The sequence below is a fragment of the Anomaloglossus baeobatrachus genome, chromosome 6 (assembly GCF_048569485.1).
Source record: "Anomaloglossus baeobatrachus isolate aAnoBae1 chromosome 6, aAnoBae1.hap1, whole genome shotgun sequence".
NCBI lineage: Eukaryota > Metazoa > Chordata > Amphibia > Anura > Aromobatidae > Anomaloglossus > Anomaloglossus baeobatrachus.
The window spans coordinates 302,161,428-302,167,939 of record NC_134358.1 but is presented as its reverse complement, the minus strand read 5'-3'; positions in this window follow the sequence as shown (position 1 = coordinate 302,167,939).

Here is a 6,512-nt window from a genome sequence, read left to right as displayed (position 1 = left end):
ACAGGGAAGTAAAGTGCAAGTGCATCGATACATAAGTCATTAATGGATATGGAAGAAAGACGGTTACAGATCGGTCTGCGTTTCACAGTCAGCTTTCTCCAGGGGTTGAGAAGTTAACTGGCCAGGTATAAATTGATAAATGGAGGAACCCCTAATAGGCTAACATGTATGACTGAAAAATTAATCAGAGGCAGCCCATACCTGATTGGATAAAGAGGTACCGTGCTACCCTGAAAATAAGACAGGGTCTAATATTATTTTTTTTTGCTCTGAAAGATGCACTAGGGCTTATTTTCAAGGGATGTCTTATATTTTTCCATGAACAACATTCCACATTTATTCTTGAACAAAAATAAATAATCTACATTTATTCAAATTTAACATGTCATCACATTCTAGAACATCAATATTTTGTGATCATGCTATTACTGGGTCAGATGCAGATTTTCTTATCTGATCTGCTATTCTGGTGGTACAGAACCAGTCCTATAGTCATGTGTACATTACCCTGATAAATTTATTATTCTCTATATACAGCTAAGTTTCTCTTCTAAAATAATCGCACTTTTCCAGACCCCAAACAATTAGAGTTTGCAAATCAATAGACTCTCGCATACAAATCTGAATCGCTCTCCCTGGTGACTAGAAGCAGTATCACTCGCATGGAGTGATACTGGTACCTGATTTGTTTGTGAGGGCTACAGTGCAATGCAGCTGAAAAAGCAAGGGACCTGACAGTGATGCAGATCTCTGTGTGAGAGCCCATCAACTATCCACTCTTGCCAGTTATAATTGTTTGGGGTCTGGTGAGTGCAATTATTCTTTTGGGGGGAAGGGGGCGTCTGCTTTCATTTGGGGATGTCTACTTTCTTTGATGAAGCGTCCCACTCTATTTTTTAGGTACTTGGACACTTCCTTATGGAACCGTAACTAGGACTTATTTTTGGAGTAGGGCTTATATTTTAAGCATACACCAAAAATCCCCCAAAATTCTACTAGGGCTTATTTTTTGGGTAGGATTAATTTCCAACGAAACAGGGTAATACTGGCTAATTTCAGCACATGCGAACTCAGATTGCGGTGTGAGGAAGTGCGCCAATACAGTTGCTGTTCCTCATGTCACAAAGGCGCCACAATCTACATATTAAGCGTATATGCGTACCACGTGCACTCCACCAATAGCACTATGTAACATGATTTTTGTTCCCAGGGAATAAATATAATTTCTTAATTGGTTATATCATAAAAGCATGGAAAAAATAGACTGCAAAAACTTTGATTTTGCGGTCAGAACAGCAAAAAGTTGAAATTGGAATTCTGTCTTTAACCCCTTAACGACCGCCTATACGCCTTTTAACCGCGGTAATTAAGATTACTTCTTCCGATCTGCCGCTTTTTAACAGCGATCGGAAAGAAGGGTATAACAGCCCCCAGAGTCGGAAAATTTTCGGGGTCTCAGCTACTGGGGGTACCGGTTCGGTTTTTTCAGTTACAGGTACAGCAATCATCGTTATTCACCGAATAATGGTGATCATGTACCGTCAAAATGAAATGCCATTTTTTAATAGTTTCTCTCACATTTCACGTGATTGAACAGTCAAATATGAGAGAACTGTCCTTGTCCCGATCCCTCTCTGTCCCCCACCAGTACCTAGGTCTCCCCGGCATTCCTCTGCCCCCCTCCTTCTCGTCACCTAGTAAAATGGCGGGCGCATGCGCAGCTCAACCACCGACGTCTGCTTCTCCACCTAGCAACGTCAGGAACCAATTTCATTGGTCCTGACATTTGATCACTGTGGTAGGATCAGGGTTAGGCTTAAAAAAAAAAAAAAAAAAAAAAAAAAAAAAATTAGTAGTATTTTTTTTTGTTATGCAGTGAAAAATAAAGGAGCAGAGAACATTCACCGCCGAGCAGGCATACATGCTTCTTGCCTCTGGCAGTTCAAGCTCTGATACAGAGTTTGCCTCTGAAATCGAGCGATTTTCAGAGAGTGATGACTCTGCTTCCTCCTTGGGATCCCACAGCCCATGGTAGAGGAGTCGGTCGTCACTGCTGAAAGGTCAGAGGCAGGCCCAAGTAGTGCCCTTCCCCGCCCACTATGGTATCCTGACCCGTCCTTTTCCCCTCAAATGCCTCCATTTTTTAGCAACACCCGGTATAAATGTACCGTATTTTTCGGACTATAAGACGCACCGGGCTGTAAGACGCACCCTGGTTTTAGAGAAAGAAAATAGAAAAATAAAATTTTAAGCAAAAAATGTGGTCATGACACACTGTTATGGGGCGGGGATCTGCTGCTGACACTATTATGGGGGTAATGTCCCCAAATTCTCTACTAAGGTACCCCATCCTGGTAATGATCCTCCTGCCTTGTATACATATGTCCCTCATCCTGGTATAGCCCCATCTTGCTATATACTGCCATCCTGCTATATACCCCATCCTGGCATATGGCCGCATCCTGTCTGCTATATAACCCATCCTGGCATATGGCCGCATCCTGCTATATACCCCCATCCTGCTATATACCCCCATCCTGCTGCTCTGTGCCATCATGCTGCTCTGTGCCATCATCCTGCTCATATACCCCCATCCTGCTATATTATTATTATTATTATTATTATTATTTATTATTATAGCGCCATTTATTCCATGGCGCTTTACAAGTGAGAGAGGGTATATGTACAACAATCATTAACAGTACAAGACAGACTGGTATAGGAGGAGAGAGGACCCTGCCCGCGAGGGCTCACAGTCTACAGGGAATGGGTGATGGTACAATAGGTGAGGACAGAGCTGGTTGCACAGTGGTCTACTGGACTGAGGGCTATTGTAGGTTGTAGGGCTATATGTCCTGCATCCTGTGGCACACACAAAAAAAAAAAAATAAATAAACGTTTTATACTCGCCTTTCCTCGCTCCACGCAGAATTGCTCCTCCTCCCGTCTGTGCCGGCAGCGCTGTGTGGAGCCGGCCACGATCCCTGCAGCACCGCGATCTTCTCCAGTCTGTGCCGGCGCGGCTGTGTGGAGTGGACACGTGCGCACAGCGATGACGTCATCGCTGTGAGCACCGCTAGTCTCCACATACAGCACGGCCGGCAGACAGGAGGACATCGCGGTACTGCAGGGATTGTGGCCGGTGAGTGTACTGATTCACTGCACCCCGTGCTGATGATGATGCACGGGGGGCAGTGAATACAGCCGCACATGATCACTCCAGGCTGTAGTTGCCAGGGGTGATCATGCGGCCAGCTGTTTAGTAAGCGCGGATCCACCGCTCATCATGCCGCCCACCTGTCAGCGCCGGCTTCAGTGCTGAGAGATGATGGGCGGGAGGATGGGCGTGCATATGTAATGAGCGGGTCCACGTGGTCACGGCAGGCGCTGCTGCAGCCTGCTCATGCTCCCGATGACCCGCTCCACCGCAGCAACCTTCCTAAATTCTTATTACCCCTGATAAAAATGTTTCCATAGACGAGTCCCTAATGAGCTACAAGGGCTGTCTGTCTTTCCGCCAATTTATTCCCTCCAAGCGTGCCAAATATGGTATAAAACTATATAAAATGTGCGAAAGTACAACTGGGTACACGCGTACCTTTTCTCATTTATGAGGGGAGGGACTGCCAAATCAACCCCCCAAACTGCCCCCCAGACAATTGGCATCCCAGGCAAATTTGTCTGGGAGTTAATGACCCCCTTCCTTGAGAAAGGCTATCACATGTATACCGATAATTATTACACCAGTGTCCCCCTTTATAAATCCCTCCACACTGCAAACACAGGGGCCTGTAGAACAAACAGAAAAAACAGAGTTGGTCTACCGCCACAGTTGATGTCCAGACGTCTGGAGAAGGGTGCGTCCTTCTCACTGGCAAGTGACCATCTTCTTGCCATAAAATGGAAAGACCGCAAGGACGTAATCCTGCTCACCACATGACTTGCGGACAACACTGTAATGGTCAGAAACAGGGGTGCCACCAGGGACAAACAGAAGCCGCTCTGAGTCGCAGACTACAATAAGTTCGTGGGAGATGTAGATCTGTCTGACAAGGTGCTTCAGCCTGATCTAGTGAAGCGGAAAACCAGGAACTGGTACAAAAATTTTCAGCAGTAAAACACATTTTACCCCATTTCACAATTCCAGGACTTTATCATCACATACCAAACAATTATTCAGACAAATCCCAGTCCACATGCCCACGTCTTTAGACTCCAGAGTGTGGACCCCAATAATGTTCTTGAAAAACCTGATCATTTGACAACTTTCCAGGACTTCATTACGCAAACATTTTTTTTTACCAATTATTTTAGTTTGACTCATATTACCACTAGGTCTTGCTACACAAAACTTTTCTTTGTATTTATCTTGGTATTCTGGGAATGAACAATTTTATTGGAGGATATTCTAACAATGAGGCTGTTCCGTATTCATACACTATGGGCTTTACTGCAGGGTTCATGCCGAACCACCTGCATCGAACAATTCCTTTCAGAATTCTCTAATGGATTGGTCGTTTTGTGCACATAGCGGTTCCTACATTGGCGGGCAGGAGCCGGTTATGGTTTGCCATGTCGCTTGGCACATTTGTCCCTCATATTGGGATTGATGGACCTAAGAAGACATTGTACGACCAGTTATTTGGAAGATAAAACTGTCATTCTAGCCCTGCTGGTGTTCTTTCGTCTTTGGCACACACTCAGGTTTGCCGCATAGAGGCTGCTTACTCCTCCACATTTGAACATTTTGCCCTTCCGTCCAGTAAAGTTTATTCTTCCTGCTACAACTGTGAGCAAGACCAAGTTTTAATAATCAGTAAATGTGTTTTTAGGGGCATGCCGCCCTTTGTGAGTAATAATTCCTGGAAGGATTTTCTGGTTTGGGAGCACAATGTCTCTGTAAGCTTTGAATAGGTTCTGGAATTCCATCAGTTTTACCCTGAAGACCAAATGGTGCACCATCTATAATAGGCACGTGTGTGTTGCATCAACTGCATAAAAAAATAGTGTCAAACTACTCCCTACCTCCGTAAACAAATACATTACAGGGTATAACTTAAAGACATTTATGGGGTATTTCTGTTGTTCTTGAAACCCAAAAGCTCTGCAAATATGAGAATATATTCCAAATTCAGCCAAATTTGCTTTGCAAAATTCAAATATTGCTCCTTTCGTTCCAAGCTCTCCCATTTGCCCGTACAGAGGTTTCTCGCCACATGTGAGGTATCACCGTGCTCATAGGAAAGTGGGTAACAAAGTGTGAGGGACAATTTTTGGAGCTACCTCTTGAAAAAATGAGAAAATTGATGCTATAGCAACATTTCTGTTAATAAAATGAACATTTTCAATATGACAATCTGTTATCAAATTCTGTGAAGTATCTGTTAGTCCAAAATGCTCACTTTACCCCTAGATAGAAGCCTTTAAGGGGTCTAGTTTCCAAAATGGGGTCACTTGAGGGGGGTTTCTGCTGTTTAGGTATCTTAGGGGACCTGTAAATCCAACATGGTGCTCGCAATCTGTTTCAGCCAAATTTGCTTTCCAAAATTCAAATATTGCTCCTTTCGTTCCAAGCCCTCCCATTTCCCCGTACAGAGGTTTCTCGCCACCTGTGGGGTATTGTCGTGCTCATAAGAAAGTGGTTAACAAAGTGTAAGGTCCAGTATTTGGTGTTACCTCTTGAAAAAGTAAGAAAATTAGTGCTAAAGCAACATTTTTAGGTAAAATGTTAATTTATTTTTTTTTTAACCTGAAGGGTTAATAAACTTCTTTGATGTGACTTTGAGTACCTTGATGGGTGCAGATTTTAGAATGGTGTCACTTTTGGGTATTTCTTTGTCGCTCCATTGGGAGACCCAGACAATTGGGTGTATAGCTTCTGCCTCCGGAGGCCACACAAAGTATTACACTCAAAAGTGTAACCCCTCCCCTCTGCCTATACACCCTCCCGTGCCTCACGGGCTCCTCAGTTTTATGCTTTGTGTAGAAGGAGGCACACATCCACTCACACATCTCCATTTTAGTCAGCAGCAGCTGCTGATTGTATCGGTTGGAAGAAAAGAGGGCCCCCACGGGGCCCCCGGCATGCTCCCTTCTCACCCCACTAAGTCGGCGGTGTTGTTAAGGTTGAGGTACCCATTGCGGGTACGACGGCCGGAGCCTCATGCCGTGTTTCCTTCTCCATCCCTGAGGGCTCTGGTAGAAGTGGGATCCAAAGCGGTCATCCAGGTTCTGGGACCGTGCTCCCTCCGCAGCCCCTGAGGGAATCTGCTGGACAGGAGCTTATCTATCTTCAGGGACAGGGCCCTGCATCCACGAGGTACTCTGTGTCCCCATGGGGACTGGGTATGGAGCGCCTGGTTTCCGGACGCCGCAACTGACTGCTGAATTGTGAAGACCGGGGACTACCGCGCCGACCGCGCCTGCTTGTCGGCCGCGGTATTAAATTTAGTCCCCGGCTTCATCGCGGCCTAGTGGCAAACTCCCGGCCCCGGGCCTGTCTATCAGAGATA